Below are 15,938 nucleotides of genomic sequence, written 5' to 3' on the forward strand. Positions count from 1 at the left end.
CAATCATCATACAATAGAGTTTACACGCAGCAGTTCATGCAAAATTATCAAACATGCTCAACGGGAAGATAACGTCCATCTTTACCCGGAGCGCAGATTTCACAAGTTTCCCAACCTCCTCATGCATACATACATTATCAGAGTCTCAACCAAAACAGATTTAATACACATTTTGTATCTAGCTTTCCATAATCATCTTATATTCGCAGTTTCTATAATAACACGCTAAGTCGGGCTAGCTAATTTCATAGGTGGTAGCATGCAAGCTTGTTTCTAGTGGTTCCTACAAGTACTGCTCATGGAAATCCAAATGGCTACTTACTTGGTCGACGCGTGCCTTCCCGAGTTCGAGTTTTCTTGACGGAATGGATTCCAACAATTCTGGAATTTTCTTCACAGGTCCTAATTCACATAATAATAGGGTCAGCATCAAAATTGGGTCGGAAAACAAGCAAACAGAGACCGAACGGGAAGAAAAATGGTGCCTCACGTGCGCCCATGCGCGATGCACGCGCCCTGGAAGGTCACTACGCGCGCGTGCCCTACGCGCTTCTTCCCCGCATAGGCACGGGTTAGAGGCGCCGGGTCGGGCGCCTCGCGTGCGGCGTGGGTCGTGCCGCCTGGGTCCGCGCGCTTGACGAGTGCCCGCTGCCGGGTGAGGACGCGCCTCACCAGCCGGTGATCGACACATGTCGATCACCAATTCTGCCGCTCTCCTCCGCACGCCGACCGACGTGTGGCGGCCTCCACCCTCTCTCCTGCCTTCATTTTCCAGGTCTCTTTCCCGTTTCGATCTATTTTCTTCCGATTTTCTTATCTTTCAATCCGTAATCCATATCAACAAAGTTCCTACATGCGAATTGTAGATCTCATATTCTACCTCTACAATATATTTTTCCTTTATTTTTTTCTTGAACACCGGATGAATTAAGGCCGTCCAAATATACAGAAAAACTCACATTTTCTATTTTCGATCGCTCTACCCGAAGTCAGACTAAACTCTGATTTTCGTCCGATTCTCGTCCAAGAACTTCAAGAAACTTGTGAGAATCTTATTTTAGTCACATACCTCAAAAACTCCAGATCTAATGCTCATGAAACTCCTCACATCTAGATAAAATCGAAACAAGAAGTTCAGAACCTTACTTTGTCCGTTCTCGGATTTTCTTGCCAGAATGAGTGGATTCCACCACTCGAACTCGTTTTCCAGCACTGAGAGAAGTATTGCTTCGAAGTTTCTTGCTTTGGATTCGATCTCCCATGGCGATTTGTCATCTCTGTTCTTCCTCTCTCCCAAACCCTAACTTCTTCTCCTCTCTCCATTCTCTCTCTCTTTTTCTTTTCTTTTCTCTCTCTTCTTGTAGCCCAAACAACTAGACCCCTAGGATAAGAGTAGGGCAAAATGACCCTTTTGCCCCTGTGTTGTTATTTTTATTTATTTATTTATTTATCTAAAAATTCGGGTATTACATAATGGCTATAATCAATCTCATGGGGCATAAAAGAATTTGTAACACATTTTTAAACGAAGTCATGGACTAGCACATTTAATTTAAAACAATAAAATAAAAATGACATAATATTTGAATACGAAAAATGAAAGTTACCTATCAACTCCTAAATGAAAATCAATGCATATTACCATCATATTTCGACTAACATGGCCATTCCAGCCTTCATTGTCATCCGTGTAGAGATGTTTTACGTTTATCTCAAAAATAAGGGTAGCATGTGGCTTCCATGGGCATTCCAACATTCATCGTCGTTCATATACCGATGCTTTGCCTTTACCTGAAAAATAAGGGTGTGACTTGAATATTTTAGTATACGAGGCTTGAGTATTTTAGCAATACTCATTAAGTCATCTCACTACTGGGGTTAGTAATGTAATCACACACATGTAATGATGGGATCTATTCTTTAAAACTATAACATGACCTTGGACTCTTTCAATTTCGGGCAGGGTTGGATGTGTGGTACTTTCCCACACATGGCCCACGCACGTGCACATGGACCCACCTATTGGGTTCGTATACTTATCCTTTACACCATGACATAAGACAACTCGTCAAATTTCATATCATTTAGAGGTCACTTTGGTCATAAACTAGTGGTACATAATTGTAGGGGCATTTTAGTCATTTTACACCTACACTTGGTTTAGCCCGTTATCATAACCTAATGTTCACCAAATTTCATACATAACATTATAATGTCATATTGAGCCTTCTCCTAAAATTTCATGAGAAACATAATTCATTTAGTAGATTTGTGACTCAAGCGCTTCATTAAAATCAATGTTCATGTGGACACTAAGGTTGGCCAACTTACACAATCTTAATCCCAAAATCCTCACTTTTTTTATCGATGGTTCCATCAACTAGATCAATAGCTTTACTACTTTCCTGCATAACATTGTTCTACGAGTCACATTCTCTAAACTTTGCTAAAGGTTCAATAATTGACCTGTTTGCCCATATATCCTCAAAGTCTCATTTTAACAATTGCCCTATAACCATAACCGAAAGGCACCACAACCACTTTTTTTCCCAACTCTTTTGTAATACCAAGAATGAGCTTAACAATCATAGTATCTTACATTTAAGGTATCTTGACAATCTCATATTGTAGTCCCTCTCCATATACCTTTAAAATTTTGACCATGATCGTAATGCCTCATCCAACCAGTGGCTCGATACTTTTAAATCACCTCATAACCTTCATACTTGCAGTTGTATTTTAAAAATTTTTGAATTCGTATCAAGGTGAAAGTTTTCTACCTCTCACAACTTCCAAAGCTCAACTTTCATTAAAGGCTCTTATGTCATTCACTAATCAATTTAAGTATACATCATTTTTTACTTTTATGGTCTTAACTCAATTTTTCTCCCAGTGGTAAGTCCAAATCACTTTTTCTTTTTTCTTTTCATACTATACTTTAATTTCATATTTACATACTTCATAGTGACAAAATATTCTTTGGACACTACCACCTTTAATATCTATAACATACTATAAGGTATTGCCGTTTATCAAGATTCTTGGGTCATTTTCATTTCATTTGAAATTACTTACTTATCAGTATACGATAGTACATTCCTTTCCATCTCTAGGGTCATAATACTGCCAAATTTATCTATGTTTGAGACATCTAACTGAAACATATGACATTTCTTAGCAAAATCATTTTCGCGCCTGCACTAACATTTAGTAGCTTACTAAAACTATAGCTCTCCATCCATAGTACCAAGCTTACTAAATCTAAACATCATCTATATATATCAATTTACATTCACATTCCATGCAAGGTAAAACATAACATATTCTGAATTATATAATAAATATAGTTTTAAGTCAGCAATAACACAGTCAACTATAATATAGTCAATATTGTAAAAATTCAATTATGACATAGTTTATAATGACCAAGCAGTAACAACATACGCAATCAACGACATTTCATTTTCTTATCTTACGTAAGACATACCTAACAGAGATGGGAGATTGATGATGAGACCATGAAACACGCCAAGCCTAGATCGTAGGCTAGTCTACAAGATCTGTAACCTAGAGCTTTGATACCATCTATAATGACAAAATTTTCTACTTAATTTACGGTTGCCACTATATACATATCATGAATATTGAATGCGAAAATAATTCATTTAAACTTTTATGAAAAATAATCTTAATCTTACAACCCAGCAATGGACTTACATGTTTTTAAAACACCTTTAAAACGACACAACAAAACTAAATAAAATAAATAAATGTTTAAATTAAAAACATCATATTCTAGCTTTAATCTAAGAAAATAAATGCGACTACCCTATGCATGTGTCATGGTCTCGAGTTGTAATGTCGTCGTCAACCGTACAGGAATGCCTTACCTTAACTTGAAATAGAAGTAACACGTGGCTTGAATATTTGAAGAAATACTCAATAAGTGACTTCACTATTGGAGTTAAATGTAGGAACTTGTGAATGCAATGATGGGACCTATCATAATAGTCTATTTTCCTATGGTACTCTTCTAACGGGCAGTTTGGATGTGTACTATATACTCTACACACGACCCACACGTGCGAGGGTGGACCCATCAGTCGGTTTGCACACTGTTGGGTCCCTTTCCTTGTCGAGCGAGCATGCTCTGGTAGCTCTTTGTACCAGACACCCGTTAGAAGTAGTAGTCGTCAAGGCAGCATTATGTAAAACATAATGATCATTCTGCTGCCTAGTAGTGTACGCGTCCATACCATCGTGAAGGAATAGGGGTATCCCCTAATGCATGAGCACACATTAATGCATGAGGTCCCAATATTTTTCCATTTTGCATTATCTTTTAATACAATCTCGTTGGCGTTTCGTACATATCATATCGTTTTTCATATCGTTTTTCATATCATTTATCATATCTTTCATGCATACGTCGGAGTTGTATTTTATGCTAGTTCATTGATTTGCATGTCAATCATATCATATCATATCATATCATTTATATTACATAAATATGTCAAATCATAATATTCCATGCTTCCAGACATAACAACTTTCGTCATATACATATCATACAATAACATTTCGCATCACAATATATCATATCATATAATAAACATGCCAATTTATCACATATCTCGTATTATAACATATTTCATATCATATCACAACATATCTATATATATATATATATCCTTCGTTCACAAGTCGTATCATAATTATATCATTTCGTAAACACTTCATAGTCATATCGTTTCCATATGCATGTCCTAGTCATATCGTTTCCAAAGATACCTTAGTCATATCGTTTCGTAACATATCCGAAATCATATCGTTGCATGAACGTATCCTAGTCTTATCGTTATAGTAACACATCCTAACCATATCGTCTCTTGAACGTCTCCTAGTCATACCGTTGCAAGAACGTACCCTAACCATATCGTTCTATCAATCTATCATCACCATATCCTCGTAATCATATCGACTTGAATTTTTGAGTTTCTAAAAATTTAACCCAACCAAAATCGAAAAAGAACTTAACGAAATCCATTTATATGGTTTAGGTTGAGTAGTTCGTTAGGTCCAGAGTCATATGAACTCTCCAATATTTATATGAAATTTTGCCAAATAAAAACATTTTAGAAAGAAAAATATTCTACAAAAGGTCTCTCCCATAAACAAGGTCAAACACTCTCATCATTCTCTTTTCACGAAGACTTTATTGATTGAACACACCTCAATCGGCTTTGACAGCTTTTCACGGTTAATGTAGAACACAAAATTTACTCAAAACTTATATTGTGACTTTTCATGATGTTAAGAATGAGAAATAGAAATAGAATTGAAATCGAAGATGTGCAGTACACTTCTAATTCATCCCAAAGTGTTTTGAGCTTGGTGAAATATGCTGAGTGTCATGGTTCGCTGTGTACATCATTGCTATCAACTTTTGTATCTGAAAAATTGCTGGAGCATTCTTTTGTGAGAATTGATCGTGAAGATTAATCCACACATGATGAGCTGTCTTGGCGTGAATAATCCCTTCAGCGATATATGCTTCAACTGAATGAGTCAACCAAGATATTATCATATTGTTGCACTGGTTCCAGAGTTCAAATTCTTCAACTGAATGAGTTAACCAAGATATTATCATATTGTTGCACTGGTTCTAGAGTTCAAATTCGGTCGAATTTGCATCTTGAGACGGTTCTTCAATTGTGCCATTAATGAAGTCAATTTTCTTTTTGGCAATAAGAGCATGCATAACTGATTTACTCCAGGATTGGTACTTTGTTCCATTTAATTTGATTGGAACAAGTGAATATCCTGACTTATTAGAGTGATGAATATAATAAGGACGTGTTAAATCAACATCTGAAATTTTGAAGATGGATTTGGTTGATTCCGCCATTGAGAAAATTTTGATATTTAAGAATACCAAGATCGGTGCTTTAATATCGTGTTAAGAATGAAAAATAGAATTGGAATCGAATGTGTGTATTCTAATTGATATTCACAAGCTTTAAATAGGATACAAGCTAGCAACTAATACCTACCAATAATGAAAATATAAACTAATTAAATATTAAGAATAAAATAAAATATACTATATATTAAGATATAATATCTAAGATATATTCCATAAATAATACATACTCCAAATATTATATCTCAATAATATCTCATTGAGCCCCATAAAGGAGAATATTTCATGTAATCAACGTCATTACATGAAATATAATATTGAGCACCATAAATATTATATTTCATTTACCTGTAATCAACGTCAAATACATGTTGATCAACGCGAAGAAGACAAGTTGATGCAACTACTCATGGGGCTCAATGAGTCTTATACAACGATGAGATCTAACATATTGATGATGACCCCATTACCTAATGTGAGGCAAGTCTATTCATTACTCGTACAAGAAGAGATGAAGCGTCAAGTAACTTCTGAACCTACTAAGAATTTCTTGATGGCATCAGTAGTGCAGAAGAAAACAACATATTCAAAATTCGCCAAGGATAAATCATGTGAACACTGCAATAAAAGTGGTCATACAATTGATGAGTGTCGAATCCTTAGATTTCGCTGTAAATTTTGTGATAGAAGGGGACATAGAGAAGATTGATGTCAACAGAAAAATAATTCTAGAAGGGCAGTACAAATCAATCAACGCAACAATCGAGGATATTGATCATTTGCAAATATTGCCGATATTTCTCAGTTGAATACACAAGAAAGTCACCTAATTCATCTCAAATTTTTCTTATGAGCAATTACAACAGATTGTACAAGCCTTATCTACACTCAATCATCGTCCTTTTGGTAATTTTGATAATAACATCAATGTTGCAGGTTTGTTTCGAGTATCTGCATTATTTATTAACTCTACAATTTCTAATCCATGGATTCTCGATAGTGGAGCTACGGATCATATAGTATCCAAAGCTTCTTTTATGACTGAACCAAAGGCTACTACCATATCTACGATAAATTTGCCTAATGGAGAGACAGCACGTGTCACATACTAGCAATGCTTCCTTTAATCCTAACCTTAAATTAAAGAATGTTTTATGTGTGCCTTTATTCAATTTAAACTTAATGTCCATCAGCAAACTTACCCATGACTTGAAATGTTATGTCACTTTCTATCCTGATTCTTGTGTTATGCATGACTTGGCTACGGGGAAGATGATTGGCTCGGGTAAATAATTCGGAGGGTCTATCATATTTCTTCATCTCCAATCAAATCTTCAGCAAATCAAGTATCTCAGTCATCTGATTTGTGGCATTTACGCCTAGGTCATCCTTCTTCTTCTCATTTTAAATTTCTAGCTGATCAATTGCATATTAATAATGCTAGTCTTTCTCATAACGGTAGTATTTGCCCATTAGCAAAACAAACTAGGTTGTCTTTCCCAAGAAGTTCAATAACAACCCATTCTGCATTTGATCTGTTACATTGTGATGTTTGGGGACCACATAAAATTTCAACCCATTTTGGTTTACGTTTTTTTTCTCATTGTTGTTGATGATTTTACTCGACGTACTTGGGTTTTTCTTATGCAACACAAATCAGAAGTACATCATTTGTTAGTAAATTTTGTTAAATTCGTTCAAACTCAATTTCATACTACTATCAAGATAGTTAGATCAGACAATGGGACTAAGTTCCTATCTTTGCAACCATTTTTTACTTCTTGTGGCATTGAATTTTAGCGCTCTTGTGTCTATACTCCACAACAAAATGGCGTTGTAGAACGCAAGCATCGTATATCTTAAAGGTAACTAGGTCTCTTCTTTTTCAGTCACAGGTTCCACTTAATTTTTGGGGAGAATACATTTTTCTCTTATAAATAAAACACCATCCCCATTGTTATCTAACAAGACACCCTTTGAAGCACTCTACAAACGACCACCTACATTTCTCCATCTTAAAGTTTTTGGTTGTAAGTGTTATGCAACTGTAGTACATCCTAAGAAAAAATTTGAACCTCGGGTAATTCCTTGCGTTTTCATAGGACATCCTTGTGGTCACAAAGATTACAAGTTGTATGACATGCAATCTAAAAAATTCTTTATCATTCGTGATGTTAAATTTTGTGAAGATGATTTTCTAATTTCATCAGCTTCACAAACTTTGACATTAGCTCCTTCAACTCTCATTTTACCACTTCATGATCCATCCTACTCAAACATCCATTCTAATAGTTCTACCCCTTCTATTCTTTCTATTCCTTTGTCGTCTCCTCCGCCTTCTATTCCTTCTCCAAATTCATCAGTTCCAAATTCACCAGATTCACCCACTAAATTTAATCTTATCCCACCTAATACATCAGTCCCACTCCGACGTTCTACTCGTATCAAACAACCTCCAACTTGTTATAATTATTATGAGATGTTTTCTAGAGCCAATCATTTAACCTCTAGCTCAAGTCCCAACACTGGTACCAGGTATCCCCTTCATCGTTACCTTTCATTCTCTCGTTTTTCTCCTGCTCAACGTGCTTTTCTAGCTCTTATTACAGCCCAGACAAAACCTAAAATCTATGATGAGGTAGTTGGCAACCCATTATGGCAACAGGTTATGAAGGATGAAATTGCAGCTTTGGAACGTAATCATACTTAGTCTCTCGTTCCTCTACCACCTGGCCATAAAGCTATTGGCTGTCGTTGGGTGTACAAGATTAAACACAACTATGATGGTTCTGTTGAGCGTTATAAAGCTCGACTCGTAGCAAAGTGATACACTTAGGTTGAAGGTGTTGATTACAAAGAGACATTTTCCCCTACAGCGAAACTTACTACACTTTGTTGCTTACTCACTATTGCCGCTACTAAAAAATGTTCACTCATCAGTTGGATGTTCAAAATGTCTTTCTCCATGGTAATCTAAACGAGGAAGTCTATATGTCTTTACCACCGGGTATTCGCCGATAGGGGGAGATTACAATATGGCAGCTTCATAAATATCTTTATGGTTTAAAACAGGCTTCTTGCAATTGGTTTTCCATATTCTCTACCACTATACAAAATGCAGATTACACTCAGTCCAAAGCAGATTACTCTTTTTTTACTAAGAGTAAAGGTACTTTTTTCACTGCAGCTCTTATCTATGTTGATGATATTTTGTTGACAGACAATGATCTTAAAGAAATTCAACATCTCAAGACTAGTTTACTCGAGAAATTCCTTATCAAAGATTTAGGGAATTTGAAATATTTCTTCGGTATTGAATTTTCTAGGTCTAGAAAAAGAATCTTTATGTCTTAAAGAAAGTATGCTCTAGACATTCTTCAAGACACAGGTCTTACAGGAACACGCCTAGAAAAATTTCGTATGGAGCAAAAGCTGAAACTTTCTTTAACTGGAGGAGAAAACTTGAATGATCGAAGTAAATACAGATGCTTGGCTGGCAGATTAATATATTTAACCGTTACTAGGCCTGACATAGTGTATTCAGTTCGTATGCTTAGTCAATTTATGCATGAACCAAGAAAACCACATTGGGAGACAACTCTGTAAGTTCTAAGATTCATTAAATGTACTCCTAGTCAAGACTTCTACTACCATATGAAAATAACTTAAGATTACAAGCATATTGCGATTCGGGTGGTTGTCGAACTTCCAGACGGTCTATTTCTGGGTTCTGCATTTTCCTTGGAAATTCAATTATTTCTTGGAAGTCTAAAAAACAAACCAATGTGTCCAGATCATCAGCAGAAGCCGAGTATCGAGCTATGACAAATACTTGTTTAGAGTTAACTTGGTTAAGATACATTCTCCAAGACTTGAAAATTCCACTGTCCGAATCAGCAATATTGTACTGTGATAATCAAACAGCATTACACATAGTAGCCAATCCAATTTTTCACGAACGTACGAAACACATTGAAATAGATTGTCATATAGTTTGAGAAAAATGACAAGCTGGAATCATCAAACCGTGTTATGTTTCGACTAAAATGCAATTGACAGATATTTTCACTAAAGCTTTGGGAAGACATCAATTTGATTTTTTTAAAGACTAAGTTGGGTGTGATTGACATACACTCATTCTTTTTGACACATGAACAATCAATTTTCATAAGGGTCTTTTGGTCATTTACCACCCACAATCTTGATTTAATTTTTCAACGTATTCCAATGAACTTGTAACTTTGTGTAATCCCTTTACACCATGACATAAGGCAACTCGTCAAATTTCATGTCATTTAGAGGTCACTTTGGTCATAAGCCAATGGTACATAATTATAGGGGCATTTTAGTCATTTTACACCTACACTTGGTTTAGCTCGTTATCAACCTAATGGTCACCAAATTTCATACATAACAATATAATGTCATATTGAGCCTTCTACTAAAATTTCATGAGAAACATAATTCATTTAGTAGATTTGTGACTCAAGCGCTTCATTGAAATCAATGTTCATGTGGACACTAAGGTTGGCCAACTTACTCAATCTTAATCCAAAAATCCTCACTTTTTTTTCGATGGTTCCATCAACTAGATCAATAGCTGTATTTTTTAAATTTTTAAATTCTAATCGAGGTGAAAGTTTTCTACCTCTCGCATACTATAAGATATTTCCATGTATCAAGCTTCCTGGGTCATTTTCATTTCATTTGAAATTAATTACTTATCAGTATACGGTAGTACATTCCTTTCCATCTCTATGGTCATAATACTGCATAATTTATCTATGTTTGAGACATCTAACTGAAACATATGACATTTCTTAGCAAAATCATTTTCGCGCATACACTAACATTTAGTAGCTTACTAAAACTATAACTCTCCATCCATAGTACCAAGCTTACTAAATTAAAACATCATCAATACATCAATACATCAATACATCAATTTACATTCACATTCCATGCAAGTTAAAACATAACATATTCTGCATTATATAATAAATATAGTTTTAAGTCAACAATAACACAGCCAACTATAATATAGTCAATATTGTAAAAATTCAATTACGAGTTCTAGTATCCCCTAATGCATGAGCACACATTAATGCATGAGGTCCCAATATTTTTCCATTTTGCATTATCTTTTAATACAATCTCGTTGACGTTTCGTACATATCATATCGTTTTTCATATCATTTATCATATCTTTCATGCAAACGTCGGGGTTGTATTTTATGCTAGTTTATTGTTTTGCATGTCAATCATATCATATCATTTAGATTACATACATATGTCAAATCATAATATTCCATGCTTCCAGACATAAAAACTTTCGCCATATACATATCATAAAATAACATTTCGCATCACAATCTATCATATCATAAACATGTCAATTTATCACATATCTCGTATTATAACATATTTCATATCATTTTCATATCATATCACAACATATATATATATATATATATATATATATATATATATATATATATATATATCCTTCGTTCACATGTCGTATCATAATTATATCATATTGTAAACACTTCGTAGTCATATCGTTTCCATATGCATGTCCTAGCCATATCGTTTCCTAACATACCTTAGTCATATCGTTGCCTAACATATTCGAAATCATATCGTTGCATGAACGTATCCTAGTTTTACCGTTACAGTAACACATCCTAACCATATCGTTGCCTAACATATCCGAAATCATATCGTTGCATGAACGTATCCTAGTCTTACCGTTACAGTAACACATCCTAACCATAACGTTTCTTGAACATTTCCTAGTCATACCGTTGCAAGAACGTACCCTAACCATATCGTTCTATCAATCTATCATCACCATATCCTCGTAATCATATCGACTTGAATTTTTGAGTTTCTAAAAATTTAACCCAACCAAAACCGAAAAAGAACTTAACGAAACCCAATTTATATGGTTTGGGTTGAGTAGTTCGTTAGGTCCTCAGTCATATGAACTCTCCAATGTTTATATGAAAATTTTGCCAAATAAAAACATTTTAGAAAGAAAATTATTCTACAAAAGGTCTCCCCATAAACAAGGTCAAACAATCTCATCACTCTCTTTTCACGGAGACTTTATTGATTGAACACACCTCAATAGGCTTTGATAGCTTTTCATGGTTAATGTAGAACACAAAATTTACTCAAAATTTATATTGTGATTTTTCGTATTGTTAAGAACTAGAAATAGAAATAGAATAGAAATCGAAAGTGTGCGGTACACTTCTAATTAATCTCAGAATGTTTTGAGCTTGGTGAAATATGCTGACAGTGTCACGGTTCGTTGTGTACATCATTGCTATCAACTTTTGTATCTGAAAAATTGCTGGAGCATTCTTTTGTGAGAATTAATCGTGAAGATTAATCCACACTTGATGAGCTGTCTTGGCGCGAATAATACCCTCAGCGATATCTGCTTCAAGAGAATGAGTTAACCAAGATATTATCATACTGTTGCATTGGTTCCAGAGTTCAAATTCGGTCGAATTTGCAGAGACGGTTCTTCAATTGTGCCATCCATGAAACCAATTTTCTTTTTGGCAATAAGAGCATGCATAACTAATTTACTCATTAGTAATTTGTTTCATTTAATTTGATTGGAACAAGTGAATATCCTAACTGATCAGAGTGATGAATATAATAAGGATGTGTTAAATCAACATCTGAAATTTTGAAGCTAAATTTGACTGATTTCGCCATAGAGAAAATTTTGATATTTAAGAATACCAAGATCGGTGCTCTAATACCATGTTAAGAATGAAAAATAGAATTGGAATCGAAGGTGTGTGTTCTCATTGATATTCATAAGCTTTAAATAGAATACAAGCTAACAACTAATATCGACCAATAATGAAAATATAAACTAATTAAATATTGTGAATAAAATAAAATATACTATATATTAAAATATAATATCTAAGATATATTCCATAAATAATATATATTGTAACTATTATATCTCAATAATATTATATTGAGCCCCATAAAGAATAATATTTCATGTAATCAACGTCCTTACCTGAAATATAATATTGAGCCCCATAAACATTATATTTCATTTACTTGTAATAAACGTCAAATACATGTTGATCAACGCGAAGAAGACAAGTTGATGCAACTACTCATGGGGCTCAATGAGTCTTATACAACGGTGAGATCTAACATATTGATGATAACCCCATTACCTAATGTGAGGCAAGTCTATTCATTACTCGTATAAGAAGAGATGAAGCGTCAAGTAACTTCTGAACCTACTAAGAATTTCTCGATTGCATCAGCAGTGCAGAAGAAAACAACATATTTAAAATTGGTGAGTGTCGAATTCTTAGGTTTCACTGTAAATTTTGTGATAAAAGGGGACATACAAAAGATCGATGTCAACAGAAAAATAATTCTAGAAGGGCAGTACAAATCAATCAACGCAACAATCGAGGATATTGATCATTTGCAAATATTGCCGATATTTCTCAGTTGAATACAGAAGAATAGTCACCTAATTCCATCTCAAATTTTTCTTATGAGCAATTATAACAGATTATACAAGCCTTATCTGCACTCAATCATCGTCCTTTTGGTAATTTTGAAAATAACATCAATGTTGCAGGCTTGTTTCCAGTATCTGCATTATTTATTAACTCTACAAGTTCTAATCCATGGATTCTCGATAGTGGAGCTACGATTATATAGTATCCAAAACTTCTGTTATGACTGAACCAAAGGCTACCACCATATCTACGATAAAATTGCCTAATGGAGAGACAACACATGTGTCACATATGAGCAATGTTTTCTTTAATCCTGACCTTAAATTAAAGAATGTTTTATGTGTGCCTTCATTCAATTTAAACCTAATGTCCATTAACAACTTACAAATGACTTGAAATGTTATGTCACCTTCTATCCTGATTCTTGTGTTATTCATGACTTGGCTACGGGAAAGATGATTGGCTCGAGTAAACAATTCGGAGGTCTCTATCATATTTCTTCATCTCCAATCAAATCTTCAGTAAATCAAGTATTTCAATCATATGATTTTTGGCATTTACGCCTAGGTCATCCTTCTTTTTCTCATTTTAAATTTCTAGCTGATCAATTGCATATTAATAATGCTAGTCTTTCTCATAACTGTAGTATTTGCCCATTAGCAAAACAAACTAGGTTGTCTTTCCCAAGAAGTTCAATAACAACTCATTCTACCTTTGATCTGTTACATTGTGATGTTTGGGGACCACATAAAATTCCAATACATTATGGTTTGCGTTTTTTTCTCACTGTTGTTGATGACTTTACTCGACGTACTTGGATTTTTCTTATGCAACACAAATCAGAAGTACATCATTTGTTAGTAAACTTTGTTAAATTCGTTCAAACTCAATTTTATACTACTATCAAGATAGTTAGATCAGACAATGAGACTAAGTTTCTATCTTTGCAACCATTTTTTATTTCTTATGGCATTGAATTTAGCGCACTTGTGTCTATACTTCACAACAAAATGGAGTCGTAGAATGCAAGCATAGTCATATCCTAAATGTAGCTAGGTCTCTTCTTTTTTAGTCACAGGTTTCACTTAATTTTTGGGGAGAATGCATTTTAACTACTGTTTATCTTATAAATAGAACACCATCACCATTGTTATCTAACAAGACACCCTTTGAAGCACTCTACAAACGACCACCAACATTTCACCATCTTAAAGTTTTTGGTTGTAAGTGTTATGCAAGTAGTACATCCTAAGCGAAAATTTGAACCTCGGGCAATTCCTTGTGTTTTCATAGGATATCCTTGTGGTCACAAAGATTACAAGTTGTATGACATGCAATCTAAAAAATTCTTTATCATTCGTGATGTTAAGTTTTGTGAAGATGATTTTCTAATTTCATCAGCTTCACAAACTTTGACATTAGCTCCTTCAACTCCCATTTTATCACTTCATGATTCATCCTACTCAAACATCCATTCTAATAGTCCTCCCCCTTCTATTCGTTCTATTCCTTCGTCGTCTCCTCTGCCATCTATTCCTTCTCCAAGTTCATTAGTTTCAAATTCACCAGATTCACCCACTAAATCTAATCTTATCCCACCTGATACATCAGTTCCACTACGACGTTCTACTTGTACCAAACAACCTCCAGCTTGTTATAATGATTATGAGATGTCTCTTGGAGCCAATCATTTAACCTCTAGCTCAAGTCCCAACACTGGTACCAGATATCCCCTTCATCGTTACCTTTCATTCTCTCGTCTTTCTCCTACTCAACGTGCTTTTCTAGCTCTTATTACAGCCCAGACAGAACCTAAAATCTATGATGAGGTAGTTGGCAACCCATTATGGTAGCAGGCTATAAAGGATGAAATTGCAGCTTTGGAACGTAATCATACTTGGTCTCTTGTTCCTCTACCACCTGGCCATAAAGCTATTGGCTGTCGTTGGGTGTACAAGATTAAACACAACTCTGAAGGTTCTGTTGAACGGTAAAAAAAAGCTTGACAGGTAGCAAAGGGATACACTCAGGTTGAAGGTGTTGATTACAAAGAGACATTTTCTCCTACAGCGAAACTTACTACACTTTGTTGCTTACTCACTATTGCCGCTGCTAAAAAATGGTTCACTCATCAGTTGGATGTTCAAAATGCCTTTGTCCATGGTAATCTAAATGAGGAAGTGTATGATGGTGTTAATATAACACATGCGGAAGCAATTTGGATCTTAGGCACTTTTAGAACATCAATTATAGTAAATAACTAGCATGTTCATAAGTATTAAAACTTAATGAGTTTGAATACTAACCTTTTGTAGTTCAAACTTCTTTTTCCTCACAGACCGGTTTCGAACCACCAATAGTGTCTTCTCCACTATCCTCCGGCCTTAAAACGGGATTGTGGAATCCGGTGAGTGACTAAACTTGGAAGGAATTTTGTATATATGAAGAGAGTGTTTGTGAGAGGTTTTTCTCAAGGTTTTTTTTTTTTTTTTTTT

The sequence above is a fragment of the Cucurbita pepo genome, chromosome LG14 (assembly GCF_002806865.2).
Source record: "Cucurbita pepo subsp. pepo cultivar mu-cu-16 chromosome LG14, ASM280686v2, whole genome shotgun sequence".
NCBI classification, from domain to species: Eukaryota; Viridiplantae; Streptophyta; class Magnoliopsida; order Cucurbitales; family Cucurbitaceae; genus Cucurbita; species Cucurbita pepo.